This window comes from Ruditapes philippinarum, unplaced genomic scaffold (assembly GCF_026571515.1).
Source record: "Ruditapes philippinarum isolate M1 unplaced genomic scaffold, ASM2657151v2 ctg4015_1_1_1_1, whole genome shotgun sequence".
NCBI lineage: Eukaryota > Metazoa > Mollusca > Bivalvia > Venerida > Veneridae > Ruditapes > Ruditapes philippinarum.
In genome coordinates this window covers 39,172-54,638 of record NW_026864608.1, presented here as the reverse complement: position 1 = coordinate 54,638, position 15,467 = coordinate 39,172, and positions in this window count along the sequence as shown.

The following is a 15,467-nucleotide window of genomic DNA, read 5'->3' as shown; positions in this document are numbered from 1 at the left end:
AAGAGGACTAATAACATTGATAATTATGGATGAAAGACAGACATAATGTTGAAATCTAGGAAAACTTATATCAAAGTTTAAATTGCATTTGGAACTATGCATAGAGTAGAAATTTCATACACAAAGCATTAACCATGCATAGAGTAGAAATTTCATACACAAAGCATTAACTACAGAAAGGTGGCCGTGTCAAATTCTATGTCAAATGATATCAAAATTCAAATCTCCAAGGTTGAATTTCAATTCTGCATCTATGACTCCTAATACAGTAAAGACTGTCTAAATGACCCCCTGTATATAGCGACGTTCTGTCTTTAGTGATCATAGTTAGGTGCGCCGAACAGTATTTACTATATAAATGGTCTGTATGTAGCAAATCCCTGTCTAGTCCATACAACACCATCATTTAGTCACCCATTACGGTATTTGAGCCTTGAAAAGCGACTTTTGCAAGGAGAGCAGGGCTTGAACTTAAAGGTGGCGACTTGGGCGAAGAAGTCGTCTTCGGATCAGCGACTTTGCCTAAAACAAACTTCAAAGAGATTTTGAAGTTGTCTGATTTTTATAATTTTATGTCATACTTATTTACGCCGCTAGGTCTGTTAACAATTTGTTTAACTCTCAATTACAACCAATTACCGTTAATCCGCTAGTTAAGAACGCGTGTCACCATCAACAAAGTCTAATACACGCCGCAAGGCAAGAGTTCACTATGTATATCTTTCTCATTATGTTTTCATGCGATTGATGAATCAGAACTCACACTGTATCTGCAGCAGTTTGCATTGACCAATCGGCGACACGCAAATACACTGTGGCTGTTTGTTGACAATTACACAAAATGGCGACAGATTAAATCAATTTGCGCCGATAGAATGATTAAAGACACCTGCATATACATAATTGCTGCGGTGTTTTGGCGAGTAAAGATAAACAATGCCCAACGTCTTAAAGGTGTGGTTATGTTCAAAACCTCGATTGCTAAAATTTTTTTCGGAGCACTTATCTGTAGAAATTATGTGAAGATGTGTGTCTAATGTTTTATTTATGCATTGAACTCAGTAAAGTAAACAGGCTGATTATACAAAATTAAAAGTCTCTACAGTAACATCTCATTAGTAAAATTGAAATTAAACATTTTTTTACAAACAGATTTATCAATATAAATTACATCTTTAATCAATATGTAACTTTTAAATACTAATGTTATGGTGTAGTTTATAATCTTAACCAATTATACATGCAATTTTAATACTGTCTTGTTTTTTATAAATGATATTTGGTATGTTTAATATCAATAAAAAATATAATTAAACCCTAAGTATGGTACTAAATTTAAAATTAAAATTTAGGTCAAAGTTCAATACTGTATATAAAGTTGATTGACTGCTAATGCCTAGGTCATAAATAAAATGGCAGCCGCACGATTTAACGATTTTTACTACATCTGCGGCTTTGACGACTTCGTGAATGCCTGGTGTTTTTAAATCTGATCCCTTGCATGGTCATGAATGAAACTGTTGCCGGGCGATTTTTTGCCAAACTAATGTTACAGACAGCGTAAGGGCGCCGGGTGGTAAAGGCCTGCATTTTATGATATTCTTTTTTAAAAATCAGTCAATGGTCAATATGCCAGCAAAGAAGGGAGTTGATAGAGACAAGATGAAGACCAAGCAAAACAAGAGGGCCATGATGGCACTAGATTGCTCACCTGACCCATCAAACTCATCCAAGCAATAAACAAGACAAGCATTCTGACAGGTGAGTCAAAAATGTGACCACCAGAGTGTTAACAAGGATTTTCCATATTTGGGCACTGTGACCTTGTTTTTGACCTAGAAATCATCAAAACAAGCTTTCAGACCAATTTCCAGGATGTGACCGCTAGAGCTAGCTTGTTTGCCAACAGGTGTGTATTTGGGCACCGGGCAATGTCAAAAAATTTTGGGAGACATAATTACCATGAAACATGTGAACCAGAGAGACAACATCTCACCTTGATGTCACCGAACTTTGATCAGTCGGCTGTTTTCACACGAATACTTGAGATGAAAATGATGTCGGACTTTAATTGACGGGACCAAAACCCCTTTTGACTAAACATGAGTCTCAGTAAGTCAAAATTTGACCTAAGCGGTATTAAAGTACAAAGATAAAGAAGGAAATTTGACGGGACTTTAGAAATTCTTTGACTAAAGCAGAATTTTGAGTTACATGTAGGCAATTTTGACTTATTGAGAGTCAACTGTATATCCTTAATATCAGCTGTAAAATCAATAGTTGATTAATTATTATTAAGATAGTAGCTAGATTAAACTACATTTTCAATTTTAAAACTTTTTGATAACAATTAACATTAACGTTTTATGGTAGTCTTACTGTAATGCTTTTCCACCTATCGGCAAATTTCGTAGCAAATCAGTTATTTCTGCAACGTAATTTTTCAAAATCTTGGGCATTACATTACTTCCAATCACTCATCCTTTAATTGCTTTGTACTAAATTCTGGCTATAAACAATTAAAAATGATTGATTACTGAAAATTGTGAAATATAACTTTCCGGAAATGACTAATTTATTACCAATAAATATTGGCCGATGTTGGAAATATTTTGGCGGGAAAGCATTACAGTAAGACAAACTTAAGTCAAATTGAAACATTAATGGTCATAAGACAACTTTCCAGTCTTACTGGTGAAGAAAGACCTCATGCAGGCACACTCCTTGCAATATTTCAGGGACAAACAAACACTAAATGAGACTAGAACCATCTAAGTTTCATAAGCTAGCTGAATAGCTTCCTAACATGAAAGAAATCAAAGGGCTGGACGAATTTTCCTTACATGAAAGAAATCAAAGTCCATGATGGGATTTGAACCCACAGTTTTGTGGGGCAAGTGCTTAAAGTCAATCACCTTATTTAACCACAAAAACAAAACTAAAATTTAAACACTTTGAGTCAAGCTACAGTATATTGTTGGGAAAGTCATTTGACATTTTAACCTTTAGACAATGACAATCAGCCACAAATCATGCTGAAAGACCACACCACAGAACTAACAACAAACTCTATTTATCTTACAACAATAGATCTATAACTTGGAAACAAGAATCAATATGATGTCTCCCTCATACAGTTACTTCTAGACAAATCTTGGCAATAATAAACATTCCATTGTATTTAAGAACACCAATCACTTCTTTCCATTATTATCTAGTATCTAACATACGCCACTTTATAGAAGTCAGAGACTTTCCTTAGTTAACAGTATCTGTCACGTGTTTTCTTGGCATGTTAAGTAGACCAAATATAAGAGCAATTGTTTCATTTGAAATGAAATATAAGAGCAAATTTTTCATTTGAAATAAATTTCTGAGGCTTGCCCAACTGTGTTGCCTAATTAAATAAAGTTGTTACTTACTTACTTACTAATTTACATTTTATTCTCAGACTTGAGCAACTTGGTGTTTAATGAATTTATAGAGGCAAATTTTTTATTTGAAGTAAGTTAATATTTTATTCTTTGACAAGAGCAATTTGAAGTTTTGTTACAATTAAAGAAAATCAACATATTGTTTGTAAACAAGAGTTGTCTGTAAGACAGCACACTTGACTATTCTCAGTACCTGATAGTAAGAAAAGGGGCAGTTAACTCAGAGTTATGGGACCTAGCTGTGCCCATCAATTATGTTAGATTTTGATGCAACCCCACATTTCATTTTGAAGCCAACATTTCATTTTTAAGCCAACATTTTATTTTTATCCAAGCATGGGTGTGTGAAGTTTCAACCTGTTCCCTTCAATAGTTTTTGAGATAGCAACTTACACACAAAAACTTTATCAAAGTAAGACGCTGACTAAGGTACAATAGCTTTCACTATTCTTTGAATAGTCGAGTAAAAAAAATTAACATTTCACTGAGAAAGCTGAATTGGAAGATCTTAGCTTTGAAATAAACATACATTTCAATTTTCCTAATTTTGATGCAACCCAACATTACATTTTGAAGCCAACATTTTATTTTGAAGCCAATCGAAAACTCATTTTTGCATTTTAAAGTAAGTTTTACATTTCATTCTGGATCAAAACCAACATTTGTGCAAACTAACACTTGTAATTAAAGAAAACCAAGATTTCATTCTAAAACAAACCAATATTATTTTATTTTGAGTTTCATTTTTGGAGTTACATGTATTATGTATGGAGAAATAGCCAATATTTCATTTTAGACATGAATGTCTAGGCTGGTCTAGCTTAAGAGAAGTCATCAATAAACCAAGCATATATATTATATCTAGGCTGTTTTCAAAGCAGGTATTACCAAAATTGCCAAGAATTTCCCTATCCTGAAATGTGAAATATCAATCAACCATAATTCTATCAGATTAATATTGAATCTGACCAATTATATTGTCTAACGAATGATTATTTAATTTGAATCTAAATACTCATAACAAGTGATTATGGATGTTTCATACTTAAATCTTTAATTTGCAACAAAATCGTTGCTGTCATGGCTAATTGGAAAATTTAGATAATTTTCTGATCTTGTGCTTAGAAATCAATTGTTATGTATGCAGTCTGTCTAAATATGTCTAAACTGTTTAGTTTCTCATCAAGAATAATTCAGGAAATTCCAAATTACAAGACTAGTGATGTTTCACGGTAATCTGGTGCCTAAATGTATAAAGGACTTACCCTGCTGCTAATAAGGGCATAGTTCGGTCTAAACTAACATAAAGGCCCATTTCTAGGGATGTCTGAGGGCATGAACCACGAAGATTTTTGTTATCTTGTTTGTGATTGTCAGAGGTGCATTAATTTGTGGCATATGTTTAGTACAAGAATTATATTCAGATGATTATTAGAATTGGCAGGCAAACATATTCTTTTTTCACTTTCTTGGCAAAATGGTAGGTAGACCTACACACCCTATAGAAAGATACACCATTTGTAAAATTTCAATAGTTCAAATTAATGTGGTTCTCAAAATGCTGGGATGGAGCAGTTGATAGTACATGTTACCTGCTCACACTGCATTGATGTAGACTAGCCTGGTAATAACCTTGACCTATAAAAATGACTTTGACCTATAAAATTGACCTTTAGCTATAACACTGACCTTGACCTATAAAATTGACCTTAACCATTCCTCCTAGCTCTCAAAGGCTTAATATAAAGAATTTGAATGTAATTGAGTTAGGAAATGTTTTGTTAAACAGAATTGAACTTTGGTAAAGACTTTTCTGTTAACATTTAATTTATGTTATTCTATCAATTTTTCCTGACCAAAGTCCCACCTTCTCAAACTCTGCCATTCTCCCATAGTTCCAATTTTCTATCACATTACTCTGTCAAATCCTTGTTTATTTCTGTCAGACATCTAAGCTAACCATGTTTGTCTTTTTTTACTGACAAGATGTTCTAGACAAGAGTAATTGTCTAAATCCCAGCAGAAAATTTTGTCTCAAATTGTAAGTTAGAACACTTAACATGCCAATCACCGGATAAATCAGGCCTTATTATAAAGGAATTGTTTAAAGAATTTGAGTATACATTATACAAATTTTGTGATAAAATTACCACTGGAATATGGTGTCAATGAAATTTAATGTCTGTCATAAGAATGAAATAATTTGAGAATACATGATAAAATTACCTCTGGCATGTGGTGTCAATGAAATTGAATGTTTGTCATAAGAATGAAATAATTTGAGTAAACATTATATAAAGTTTGAGATAAAATTACCTCTGGCATGTGGTGCTCATGTAATTTAATGTCTGTCATAAGACTGAACTGCTGTAGGTTTGAGCCTCATTGGTATGATCCTTTAGTAATGACAACAAACTGCAATAAAAAATAAAATAAAAATTAGTCATCAAAATATGGTCAGAGAACAAATGATAATAAACAATAAATAATACACTAAGTCTCACAATGATGAAAATTTGTGCCAAGTTATATTAAAATAAAACAATGCATGTAGAAGTTTTGCTTCGGACATGAGTTTTCAAAGGGATCTAAGTATGACCTTGACCTTTGACCTAGAGACTTGTTTCATGCACAGGGTACTACATCTCATGGCATTGAACAAATCTATAAAGTAACATTAAAAATCCTCCAAGTATGTAGATAATAATTAAGCTCTGCACAATATCTGGATATTTAATCATTTGTAGTGACCTTGACCTTGCAACTGTTAATATAATTTAATATAATAATATTAAATATGAAGTGTGTGAAGTTTCAACCTATTTCTTTCAGAACATACCAATTTGCACACAAAAACTTGAACAAAGTTTGACAGCAACATTGGTGCTGACATGAGTACAATTGCACTCCCTATCCATATTTGAATAGTCAAGCAAAAAAGAATGACATATAAAAAAAAAAAATAAAAAAACAATCTCTCACACGATAGGAACATATTATTCAATTAATTCCATCAAAATGGTGTGACAGATAAAAATTGTCCCGGAAAATTTCTTATTCTGTTAAGTGGTGCATGATAAATACGAGACTGGTTAATAATGGGAAGAAGTGACTCGTATCTAATAAAGTGAATGTTTATTATTGCCAAAAATAAGATTTGTTAAAGAAATAACTGTATAAGAGAGACATCTTATTGATTCTTGTTGCCGAACTTTGAGCAGTTATAGATCTATTGTTGTATGATAAATATAATCGCGTGGTAATTGTGTGGCGGGATTTTAGCAAGATTTGTAGTTGATGTTAGCAAGATTTGTAGTCAAGAGTGTAATAATGTGAATTTCTTACCATGCAGTTAGTATGATTTTAACCTTTACTTTGCCAAATTTGTGTGATTGACTTGCTTTCTTTTGAATTTGGAAAAGTTTGTGTGTGTACAGAATAATATAATAATATTACATAACAAAGGTAAAGACTGCTTGGTAAAAATGAACATTCATGCAGGCAAGGATCATTTTTTTTTTCTTATTTTTTTTTTTGGGTGGGGGTAGGGGGGTTTAACGTTGCACAAACAGAGCAAAGGTCATATTGCAAATTTTCAGCTTTACTGGTGGAGGAAGATTCTGGTGCCCCTCTGTACATTATTTCAGGTACAAAAGGGCAACCGAGTAGAACCACCAATGCTCTGTTAGGAACCTGGATAGCTTTCTCACATGAAGAACTTGAAGACATAGGAGCAGTTCAAACCTACTGGTAAGAGGCAAGTGGTTTAAAGTCAATGACCTTTACCACTTGGCCATCGAATCCTAAAGGTAAGAATCTACATTGGCATTAAAGGAAGTGCTAGCAGTTTAAGGTTAACTTAAATCACCAAAATTTAGATAATTATCGCATGGCAACTTCCTAGCTTTACAGATGGCGGAGCACTAAATTATCTCTGTGTGTATAAGTTCTATCAAGAAAAGGGACACAGGTCTAATGAATTACAAAACAAAGTTAACTAAGCAGAGGATAAGCCATGCAGACAGATTTCTTAAATAGTACTTAATATCCGTCTATTAACTATACCAAGCCACTATAAGTATTGAAGGCCCCCTTCTCAACTTTATGGTATTTTTATTAAATCAAGGAGAAGGAAACATATTCTTTCTTGATCTTGTAACTTACGGTACCTATTTTCCCTGAATGACTCTATCAAGATATGTGTAATGAACTATTATCCTGCCTTGATATGGGGCTGCTCCTTGCATATTTCAGGGATGTCCACTTGTAAAAATACTGGTGCTGAAAATGAAACATGAAAAAAACAAGTCAGTTTCCATAGATATGTCAAAAAGTTTGTTTGAAGTTTATTTAAAGTCATATCAACACTGTAGCCTTATTTAAAAAGCTTGATGAGGATTTGAACTCTAAGCAGAGCAGTGAGGGTCAAGTAGCTTGAAGATGGTGCCCTTAACCACTCAGTCATGGTGGCCCCTGTGACAAATGTAATAGTCATGCCTTAAGTATTGGTTGAAGAATTCCTTACAATTATGCTGAATTATGTATTTGTTGGATATTCTAGAACATTCGGTCCTACTTGACCTATACATATATATAATAAATTTTATTATTTCCGATTCTTACATGCTACTTAGCTTTCAGAGGCATAAATATTATATATGGGAAATAGATAAATTGTTATGATTACCAAAATTATGTTGAATGTAACAAAACTAAACATAAAATTCAATAACAGTTAGAAACAGAAAATGAACAATTCAGACAGATTTAATGCATGAAAAGGCGTTATCATTGATTTTCAAGCATACAAGAAGAAAACTGAACGTAATTGTCCCATCAGTCAAGGCGTATAGCTTGCAGCAAATGTAGGATTTAAGTAGAAAACTTTTTCCCTAACCAGTTATTATGCCCTATTAGACTCACGGTATATGGTTATTTCTCATAAGGTAATGGAACCAAATTAGAATATTAAAAAAAAAACCTTTACAGATGGAATTTGAATTCGAGAAAAAAAATCTTACACATGTAAGAAGGAAACTAGAAGAAAACAAGATATAAATTCTACAGGGAGTACACTTGTACTGATGGCACTTTTTGGAAAATCTCAAGCTTTTTATAAATCAAAGTACTGAAGTACAGAATTGGCATCGTCACTTCATAGTTGAGTGGACACATTATGCAACATTATTATATTACAATGCTTCTAGTTATAAAAGACAAATGGAAAGTGTATGTACACTGCCTTCAAGAAATGAAAAGCCTCAGTATAAGAAAATTGTCTCTAAACTAAAGTGGACTTAATATAATGTGGCTGTTAATTTTCAAGCTGTCATCTCTTGATTACAACTTGAAAACCCCATCATTTATGTCCAAAGATAATAAAATAATAAAAGGTTTTTCATGTAAGTTTATGCCATTTATATATGAATAAATGTAACCCATCACTCCAATTCATGCTGTCACTCCAATTCATACCCCGGTTGTTGGACTGTTTGATTTCGAGTCTGTTTTATCATATTTTCCACATCATTATGCTCACCAGAATCCACAACAAGAAAAATATCTCACTGAAGACTGCATCAAATGACAGAATGGATAACTATCAAGGAGATATATAAGGAAAAAATAGCATTTTGACTTTGTATGTACATTATAGTTGATATTTATCAAAAACAATTAAAAAACTCGCCCTCTCATTGCTTGATTTTATACAACATATAATTATGGATGTGTAATCCTGATAGAGCGCTGCCACAAACTGACATATTTTCATAACTGAAGCACACTTTTATGAAAGATTTTTTTAATGAAGCAAATTTTGGTGATGGATAGATAAGGTTGATCTGATTGCTAAAATGCAGCCTAAATAAAACTGGGAAAGGGAGTAACTATTGAGTCATAAAATAAGAGGTTATCTCTTGTTAGAAATATTATTATACCAAATTTGATAAGAGTAAATTTCAGAAATAATCTCAGTTACAAGATGCAATGACTATTTCAATGACCAGATTGATCCACCTTGTGACCCTTTTACATGTTTTAAAGTTCCTTGTCAAAATCTCTGGTTTCAGATATATCCATGTGGTTTATATTTTAACAAAGTTATGTCCCTTTTAAAATTAGAAATTGTCAAGAAATGTCCATTACTTTGATATCTCTTAAGCTAGTATCAATATTTTGGAACTTTAAATCTGCATGAATGTATATATGGGGAGTCACAAGAAAGCTCAATGGGCCAATCACAGTTTGTATTGCACTCAATTACAAAGTTGTGCCCCTTTTTTTCTTTGAAAAGGTCTTAAAACGCAATGAGAAATTTTGAAAATTAGCCAACCAAGAATTCATATGACCTAAGTATATGATTTATATATTCATAGACTGTTTTATACTTACATTCATAGTATTTGTTCCAAAAAAATTCATAAAATTTGTCATATCAATCAATAACAATTCTGGAACATTGGCTATATAAATCAAGGTTGACTTGATGTCAAAATTTAGCGCCAAAATTGACAATGGATAATCTCTTAACACGCACAAGGGATTATGGTTCACAAACAGATAAAACTTTCTGTATTTACACATGCTTATCCCTCTGAGTTATATAAAATCTTTGAATCAATAAACTCAGTATATAGTTAACCTTGTAATGTAGGCTAAGGAACATCAAAGAATAAAATATTTTGTCTGGATTAAAATCCAGATAATTGGAAATCCTCCAGAAATCTGTACAGACAAGAATAAGGCTTCTATGTGCTGAGATGATACGTTTACAAAAATTTGTTGATCTTCCATAAAGCCAACTTCCATCTGATGCAATTATTCTAGATAATGATAGATCAAATCTGTTTTACTTAAAGAGATTATAACTAAATAAAATGTCTCCTGATTTCGTAAGTATCTGTTCACATTTCACAAATTGAGCATATGAAAAGAATCTAAAATTTTACATATGTATATACTGAGAATGTTTATTTCATATTTTAAATGTTTACTATACAGACAATATACTTATTTCCACTTTGACTGTGTATATCTGAATCGCTCTCAAGAGACAGATTTTGCTTGGCATCACCTGGTTGGCTAAACTGTAAATCAGGTGATCCGAGTTCGTTTCCCAGATGGTACAGGTCACCTTCATTATAATTGATCATGAAATCCTTTTTTACGATCATCCGCAACTGTACATTTGCTCTGGCATGTACAGAAGTTACAAGTTCCTTGCGAAAGTGAATTAAGGCAACTAGTACTGGTAAACTACTTGACAGCCTGCCAAGAAACGATGCAGGGGTGAACTGTGCACTGGTAAATTCAATAAGCCTTGCTGCCATGATCTGGAGTGAAAACTACCAACAACACCACTACCAATATTCTGCTACCTGGACTATAATCAAGTGCTAGTGACTTAGGAGTAATAACATATTTGTGGCAATAGAATAGCTTGAACCCATTATTCCTGGGTTTAAAGGAAGACGCCTGATCTACCAAGCCACATACTGCCCTAGTATTTCACAGTACTTTCTCTGCTAACATAGCAGTCAAGTTTACTGTGAGAAATATCGTAACTCCAGTTTCTGGTGCAGTTATCTTTTGGGTTTTTTTTCCCCAGAAATTTCGTAACACAACTTCAGCTGTCTTGTGAATGATATTATAACAACATGTATCAGTTTGTACTCGGAAGTATTTAATTTGTATGCTATTAAATTCTATTTTACAATAAAAACAAGATATGTTTGTAAAACATGTATGCCCCCTATCAGCAGCCAATTAGTCATGTGATTAGATTATTATGCATGACTTCTGACCCAGTGATCAAACAATTAATAAGGGTTATCAAGTATCTACTGGTCATGACCTTAACCTTTGACCCCTTGACCCAAAACTCAATAGTGGTCATCTGCTGGTCACAACCAATCATCATACAAAGTTTGAAGTTCCTAGGCCTAAGCGTTTTTAGGTAAGTGATCAGAAACCGTTTTTAACATACAAGGTCAAAGTGACCTTGACCTTTGACCCCAAAATCAATAGGGGTCATCTGCTGCTCATGACCAATCACCATGCTAAGTTTGAAGTTCCTAGGCCAAAGGGTTCTTTAGTTATTGATCAGAAACCATTTTTACTTACAATGTCAATGTGACCTTGACCTTTGACCCCTTGATCCCAAAATCAATAGGGGTCATCTGCTGGTCACGACCAATCATCATACAAAGTTTGAAGTTCCTAGGCCTAAGCGTTTTTAGTTAATTGATCGGAAAATGTTTTTACCTACAAGGTCAATGTGACCTTGACCTTTGACCCCTTGACCCCAAAATCAATAGGTCATCTGCTGGTCATGACCTATCACCATACCAAGTTTGAAGTTCCTAGGCCTAAGGGTTCTTTAGTTATTGATCGGAAACCGTTTTTATCTAAGAGGTCAATGTGACCTTGACCTTTGACCCCTTGACCCCAAAATCAATAGGGGTCATCTACTGATCATGACCAATCACCATACCAAGTTTGAAGTTCCTAGGCCTTAAGGTTCTTTAGTTATTGATCGAAACCGTTTTTGCTTACAAGGTCAATGTGACCTTGACCTTTGACCCCTTGACCCCAAAATCAATAGGGGTCATCTACTGATCATGACCAATCACCATACCAAGTTTGAAGTTCCTAGGCCTTAAGGTTCTTTAGTTATTGATCGGAAACCGTTTTTTGCGTACAAGGTCAATGTGACCTTGACCTTTGACCCCTTGACCCCAAATCAATAGGGGTCATCTACTGATCATGACCAATCACCATACCAAGTTTGAAGTTCCTAGGCCTTAAGGTTCTTTAGTTATTGATCGGAAACCGTTTTTTGCTTATAAGGTCAATGTGACCTTGACCCCTTGACCCCAAAATCAATAGGGGTCATCTACGGATCATGACCAATCACCATACCAAGTTTGAAGTTCCTAGGCCTTAAGGTTCTTTAGTTATTGATCGGAAACCGTTTTTGCTTACAAGGTCAATGTGACCTTGACCTTTGACCCCTTGACCCCAAAATCAATAGGGGTCATCTACTGATCATGACCAATCACCATACCAAGTTTGAAGTTCCTAGGCCTTAAGGTTCTTTAGTTATTGATCGGAAACCGTTTTTGCTTACAAGGTCAATGTGACCTTGACCTTTGACCCCTTGACCCCAAAATCAATAGGGGTCATCTACTGGTCATGACCAATCACCATACCAAGTTTGAAGTTCCTAGGCCTTAAGGTTCTTTAGTTATTGATCGGAAACCGTTTTTGCTTACAAGGTCAATGTGACCTTGACCTTTGACCCCTTGACCCCAAAATCAATAGGGGTCATCTACTGGTCATGACCAATCACCATACCAAGTTTGAAGTTCCTAGGCCTTAAGGTTCTTTAGTTATTGATCGGAAACCGTTTTTGCTTACAAGGTCAATGTGACCTTGACCTTTGACCCCTTGACCCCAAAATCAATAGGGGTCATCTACTGGTCATGACCAATCACCATACCAAGTTTTGAAGTTCCTAGGCCTTAAGGTTCTTTAGTTATTGATCGGAAACCGTTTTTGCTTACAAGGTCAATGTGACCTTGGACCTTTGACCCCTTGACCCAAAATCAATAGGGGTCATCTACTGGTCATGACCAATCACCATACCAAGTTTGAAGTTCCTAGGCCTTAAGGTTCTTTAGTTCTTGATCGGAAACCGTTTTTGCTTACAAGGTCAATGTGACCTGACCTTTGACCCCTTGACCCCAAAATCAATAGGGGTCATCTACTGGTCATGACCAATCACCATACCAAGTTTGAAGTTCCTAGGCCTTAAGGTTCTTTAGTTATTGATCGGAAAACCGTTTTTGCTTACAAGGTCAATGTGACCTTGACCTTTGACCCCTTGACCCCAAAATCAATAGGGGTCATCTACTGGTCATGGACCAATCACCATACCAAGTTTGAAGTTCCTAGGCCTTAAGGTTCTTTAGTTTATTGATTGGGAAACCGTTTTTGCTTACAAGGTCAATGTGACCTTGACCTTTGACCCTTGACCCCAAAATCAATAGGGGTCATTTACTGGTCATGACCAATCACCATACCAAGTTTGAAGTTCCTAGGCCTAAGGGTTCTTTAGTTATCACTCGGAAACCATTTGGTCTACGGACCGACGGACCGACAAGTGCAAAGCAATATACCCCCTTTTCTTCGAAATGGGGGCATAATTAGTCAAGATCATCTAAAATGATCATTTATCACAATACCCTTGCCACTTTTGCGACTCCGGTAATATTTTTTTGCACCCCTGTACATATTCTTACGCAACATCATTTGCATTACATAAACCTAGTGTAAAGACAAGCTAAACATTAGTGTTACTCTAAAAGTGCATTAATGAAAAGTGATACTTTTTTTACTCTAAACAGTCTTTATTTAGAGTTTGTGATAAATAAAATATGATATTCAATTAGGTTCATTACAAAATTTATTGAACTCTTAAGTGTTTTTTGTTGGATAAGATGTACTAAATGTTATTATCTTTAATACCGATATATGTCTATTTTTATGTTTATTTAAGGCCTTGTTGAAAATAAGATTTTGAATTATATGTCTTTCTTTGATACTTATGTATTGTCTTAATAAGCTGTAACCTCTGTTAAATAAAGAACTTAATTATCATTATTATTATTAATGAAATAATAGGTTTACCAGAGGCTCGCATAATATAATATGATTCAACTCATTCAATAAATATGGTAATGAACCCATACTCATGCAATATTGTATAAAAATACATTGCAAAGCATCATTCAACATCTTGAAACTAGAGTCTTGATAACGTAATAGTGATATGTTAGTCTGACTGTAAGGTTATATTTCTTAATGCTTAAAACACCATGATGCTTGAAAGCACTTAGGCTGGTTTTTCCAAAGTAGCCTTGCTCCTGGCCTAAGTATTTAAAATACAACATACATGGTAAAAGAATCTAATTGATAAGGTTTTAAGCACCACATCTCAAGATTTGGGTTAAATTTTATGAAAACTTAAAAATCGACAAAGAAATTCTGTATTACTAAGTAAAAATGTTTTGAATGGTACAAATTAAGTGGTTTGACCAAGCAAATAGCACTATACATGAGTTTTGTACCTTATCCAGGTGATTATATGGTCTTAAAAATCTGAAAGAAAGCTGACTGACTCAATGTTTTTGGTTTACAACATAAATTATTACATAGCAAGTCACAGTATTTAGAATTCAAAAGGACCTAACTCTTTTGCTTTACAAAACTTTCCCCAAGCCACATTTCTTGATGACAAATGACATTTTGTATGAAGCACTATTATTAAAAATATTCTTAAGAGTACTTGAAGTGGAAAACAAAAAGAAATATTTATCTTGAGGCTTGATAGAAAAACATAATTAATATAAAAATCTTGACTAGAGGGTTCATCTAATGATATTAAGATACATGTGTGACATTTGAATCCATTAATGTGATTTGTGATTTTTCTGTTCACAAAAGAAGTACAAAGAGATTTTACACTTAATATACTGTCTCTTAAGGTATGTTTAGGAAACGTGCTAAGCTTTGAATTTTTTAATTGAATGTCTGCAGTTGCATAAAATTTCATTAAAATATAGCAAAAAGTTCCTAGCAATTGTGACAGAAGGACTGTCATGTAGCAACACTTGCACTAGCTATAATGATGTTAGACTTGGCAGTCACTTAAAGCAGCATCCCTCCAATTCAAGCAATTTTTTCATGTAAATGAGAAAAAAATAATCCTCGTTAGTGAATGTTTAGTCTTGAGTACAAAATTTAATTCAATGATTTAAGCTAAGCTTAAGCACTGACTGTATTAAACAGGAAATACCTGTAACAATTTTGTGTCAAAACTTGAAGAAATATCTATTATTTAGTAAGTAACAGCTTAGAAATTTAGAATGTTTTAAAAAAAAAACTGGAGAAAGGATGATCCCTTAAAAGCAATGAAAACAACAATTTCATATGAAAATGTCAGACATTAATGGAATCTGTTCATGAGAT